Below are 5,281 nucleotides of genomic sequence, written 5' to 3'. Positions count from 1 at the left end.
TCAGGGCTGGCCATCTCCCCAGCTGCTAATCCTTCTCTAGAGGCAGAGAAAAAAAGTAGTCACTGGGCAAACAGTAAAGAATTGTTTAAACAATAAGTAAACGAAGGCTATTCTAGTTTTGTTGTCCTTATTTGGGAGCAACTGTAAACGGGCATAAGCAAAGTCTCTTTTTCTTTTTAAGTATTCGTGTCTTTTGCCTTTCCAGTTTCAGCTTTGCTGTTAAGAAATACTTTTCCAGCACTTGCAGACTTAAAACATTGTTTTCACCCTGGATCAACAGCATTAACACAGTCAGTTTAGATTTTTCTTGTAAAGGTGCTCAGAGCACCAGTGTTTGTGCATGGGCAGCTATTCCAGCATAGCACACACCTACTCGGTTCTCTGCTGAAGAACGGGGAAAAACCCTAAAGTAGAAGGAAAACGAATTTCCTTACTTGCTTGTCAGCCAGGGTAAGCAGATGACATTTTAAAAACATAGGCTCTTTTTTTTTTAAACTTATTAACACCATTGGTTCATCTGTAACTATATCACCAAATAATTCCTTGAAGATGGGTTCTACAATATCATTTCTGATGGTTATAAACAAACAGCAAACTGTTTTTGTTTGAGCAAGGCCAGAGTGGGATTGTCTGTTAGATGTCTCTAAAGAAATCTTTGTAATTCTAGTGCGGAAAAAAAAATAAATACTTGAGATGAGTTAAAAGAAACCAGAGCAGGCACCATTCAGGCACCGATACTATCAGCAGCTCCTACTCAGAAAGGGAGGATGCCCTCAGGTCTTTTATGGACTTGCACAAGCAACACGCCCATCTGGTGTTGCATCAGTGGTGTAAAGCTGTGCCGCAGAGCATCAGATAATTTGAGCTGGGGGAAACAAAACTGTCTGCCTCAAATAGCAATGAAATTCAGGCTGCAGTGTTTGTGCAGGTGGAGCATGGACCTGTTTACTGAAAACTACGATGCTAAGTTCGAAACCTGGCTCTGAAAAGCTGGTGGTCCCTCCATCCTGCAGGCAGGCACAGAGCAAGGGCAGTGTGTGGCCACCTACTGAGGCACTGCACACTGGGGCAGAAGGACATGAGGCAAAGAGTAAGGGATGCTCTGCAGCCAGGAGGGTCACTGGTGTGGCAAATGGTGAATTAACTGGGAGCACTTCCTTTACCCCAAAAGACTTCACAAGTTGCAGTAACTCTTCCAGACTTTTTTATGTCATGTCCTCCTTTCCCTCCCAAATATTCTCAGACTTGGAATTAATATTCTGGACTGGTTTTAGTGATATATCAGGTGCCTTTACAAATCTAGGCCTTTGCATTCATTTATGGAGGGGATGAAAACTGTTGTAAGTACACAGGCATAGGCAGCACCCACATACCTTGTAAGTAATGATGCTTTGATACATCAGATCTTATAAGTAGGCATGACTGGAGGCACCCGATTTGTTAGCATTAATCAGCATCTCCAAAATATTTTTTCTTTTAATTGACTCCCCCAATGCACAGAAGCAAAGGGTAAAAATGAGACAACAAACAGTCAATTCATAAGGTTAATTAAACTTTCTTTTCTTACTAGTTTTAAATGTTTAGATCAGTCTAGAGTGCCTGTTCATGGCTTGGAAAAAGATAATTGCTGTCACACTTCTTGCCACTGTTGCTCACTTCATCTTTCCCTCATTTGATATTCTTCTCTGGTTTAAACAGTTTGGAAGCATTTCGGGTGCTAATTGGAAGAATTAACAGCTCCTCTGGTATTTTATTTAGGGACCCATAGTATGTTTTTCCAGATGTACATGATCTCTGCAATTGACTTATTCCCCTTCTATCCATCACCTTCTTAATTCAAACCCTACTGGTCAAGCAACTGGGTACCAAGGTAGCAAAACAATATAGCACATGGCATTCATAGAAACCAAAACAACCAAATAAGATACACAAATGCCATTAACTTAAATCTGCTCCAAAGTTAAGCAGCCTGCCTTTCCCCTCCACCCCCCAAATTCCCTTGGCCTCTTCCCATTTACACACACACTGCAGTGTTACCCCTACCCATCTGACACACGCACTGTGTCAGTTACTCGAAGCATTTCAAGCACAGAAGGCTAAACAGTACTGTCGTGGGGGGTTTGTTTTTAAAAACAAGACAAAAACACATGACAAGAGTGAATTGCAATGTCGCTTCCAATCACTCCCCTCTGTGGGACAAGGTGGGCTATTTTGGGTGCATCTGAACAGCACACTGGAGGATGGTGAAGAGAACCATATGCTCTGCAGGGATAGATACTGGTGTAGTTCTGCAGAGATGTGGAGCTGGAGCCTGCCAACCCTCATCCTCTCCCCCTGGATGTAACAGAGCTCAGCCTCACGCAGCTGGGAGCCCGCTTGGTCAGCAGCAGCTTGATACCTTCTGCAGTTGCAGCCTGTTGTGGGGGTTTTGAAAGATTATTCACCTTGACCTGCTTTAACAGAAATACTTTTCCCCCTATTTTTAAGCCTCCTATTAAGCTTACAGAGAAATGCCAACTTGGGGTTTCTGAGCATCTTCAGACCATCTCCCCTCGGATCCCGATTGCTTGCTTTCTCATGGAATTTTGAACATCCCTAGAGCATAGACGTGGTTATTTTTCATGCCACTCTTAATATATTAGAGTCAAAAATAGAATTACTCTATGTAAAAGGCAAGGACGTTGTAACTCCGGAGGAAGAATAGTGTACTGCAACAACAGGCAACTTTAAGGCACAAAAACAAACCCTCAATTTTCTCCCTGAGGGGGATGAGAAATGAGAGGTGAGGGAGAGAGAGGAGAAATCTGTGAACCAGTACCCAGTAGCCTGTTTCTTAGCTGCACTTTATCTGTTTAAAGCACACATATTACACAGAGGTCTTGTTTAATATTTAGGGCTGATACTGCCAGGCCTTGCTTTACTAACAGCATATTATTATGTTCCTACTGGGAACAACTGGCTCCTGCATGCTAAAGAGACTTATGTGGAATGAATAGAAAGCATTAGAGCTACAGAAGCACAGGGAAATCTGCACCTCCTGTTAACCAGGAGTGATGACTCTGGCAACTGCCAAGCATTAAGCCCACAAAAGCACAGATGCTTCTATAGCCCTTGTCTTTCCCTCACCCTACCAGAGAAGGTATGAAAAAAGAATACACAGAAAAGCTTACACAACCTGATCGAGAATCCAAGTCATTCATGCATATGGACTCAAACCTCCCCAAGATCTGTTGCAACATTGGTGAAACAGCCAAACATCAGAATAGCTACTCCCAGACACCAAATCTGCCATCTACACCAGGAAAACATAGCCTGAGGTTGAACCAGATGTGCTTCTGCAGGTGATCACTGGTGAAGAAAGTGGTGGAAAGCACCTACCATACAGTTGCACACTTCCTGCCCTGGCTCTGTTTTCTCTGTGTGTGTGGTTTGAGGCAGGTGGTGTTGTGTCTGTTTTAGAGGGGCAAGAGGAGAGACTGAATTGTTACTACATTTTTGGATCAAGAAAGATTGTATGTACTGAAATCAGAAAGCCTCAGCAGCTTTAAGCTATTCTAGCTGCTGGCTTCCAGGATGCATAGCTATATTCCCCATGCTTAGATGACACAGGCTGGATTGTCTACGGTTCAGTGCTTGCAATTTTGTTTTTTATTTTCCTCTTCAAGACTTTGTTCAAAACAATCTACTAGTTTGGAAACAAATCATAAAGTAAAAGTGCAAGCAGGTTCTACAGATCATCTACAAAGAGAAGTTGCTACAATAATTGCATCTGGATAAAACCAGGATAGCTGCAAGATCTTGAAAGGTTTCTCTTGGCTTCTAAGAGTCAAGGTAGCAAATAACACTTCGGCAAGAAATCCTTTCTTTTCTAGGTAATTGTTACTTTTGTGTGGAAGAATGTGATAGCTGAGTTCTTTTAAAGAAGCCTATGAGGCTTTTTACCTTAACAAGATAATTGGTTTATCATTCATTATATGTCTGATGCTTCCCCAGAGACTTTGTCCCATCTAAGTAATAAACAGTTCCTTAGCACATATCAAAGGACTCATTACTGTCCTGTTGTGAAAATTACATGGCCAGACATTAAAACAAGCATAATTTTCCTATAGAGAGAATAATTGTCTAATTAGATAGTTTTGCTACATAGTCACCATGATTCTTAAATGAAGTATCTTTAAAAGGAAGGTCTAAGAAATGTGGTAATTGTGAAGAAGACAAAGGAGATTAAACACAAACTGTTTCAGAGACTGAAGACACACTCTTCAACAGTTACTGCCCAGGATTTGCTAAATAGCATATATTGGGGGATTGGAGGGGGAGAAGTCATTGACAGTTTGAAGGCCAAAAAATCCTCACCTATTGCCACCAAAGCACTGTCCTAAGATCCTGCTGTAGTGCTTTGGATATATCAGTACGCCTCTCCGCTCTAGAAAACCTTTTTTGGTCAAAGTTAGCATTTAAAGAAAAATCCACTAATATAATCAAAATATAATCTCAAAATATAGCAACAGGATCAATAGGTCAGTGAAATAGGTAGTAACCAATCCTCCCGCATTGCCATTCCCTAAAGATCAGCCTAGGCAATGCCTTTGCCTGTTATGGCTCAATCTACTGCACATTCCTCTCTTGTCAAACCTTTGCCATCAGTGTGCAAGCTTTGTCTTGCAGTGTCAGGCAGAGTTAAATCAGCAGCCTCTGGGGCAGGGATGTTCAGTCTTTTCAATGGAGCTTGCACTTGCTATTAACATAATGAGCTGACACTGAGAGACCTTAAACCACTTTATGAAATAGTGATCAGTTTATCAAAATCTCTTTTAGTTGCATAGCAAAGCTTAAACAACCCAGACACCACAGGATTTTGCTATCACTCCCAGCAGACAGACTTAACTAATTTCTGTAACACCTGAGCACTTTCAGATAAGAGCAAAGCTTTCGTCATACTTGCTGTGCCTCCCTGAGTGTGCTGTTTAAGCAAGCTCTGCATTGTTTACACTCACCACCAGCTGCCAGAAGCCAACCAGATGTGTTTGCTGCCTTGGCACAGCTTCCCTGCATGCTACAAAAATGGGAGGTGCAAAGTTTATGCTGAACACCTGAAAGTCACTCTTTAAAGATGCCATTCCCAGGGCTGCAGCCTGCTCTAGGTTTGGTTCCGATATATGCTATCAGGATGCAAAAAAGTAAGAGCTTTAGTAACTGCTTTTGGAGAGGTGACTTTCCTGCTTGCATGTGCCAAGCTTGTACTTGGCAGGCCAGACCCGAGGGCTGGGTTGTTAGCAAA

The sequence above is a fragment of the Nestor notabilis genome, unplaced genomic scaffold (assembly GCF_000696875.1).
Source record: "Nestor notabilis isolate BGI_N333 unplaced genomic scaffold, ASM69687v1 scaffold14162, whole genome shotgun sequence".
Taxonomy (NCBI): domain Eukaryota; kingdom Metazoa; phylum Chordata; class Aves; order Psittaciformes; family Psittacidae; genus Nestor; species Nestor notabilis.
The sequence above is the reverse complement of the archived record's forward strand: the minus strand, read 5'-3'. Positions refer to the sequence as shown.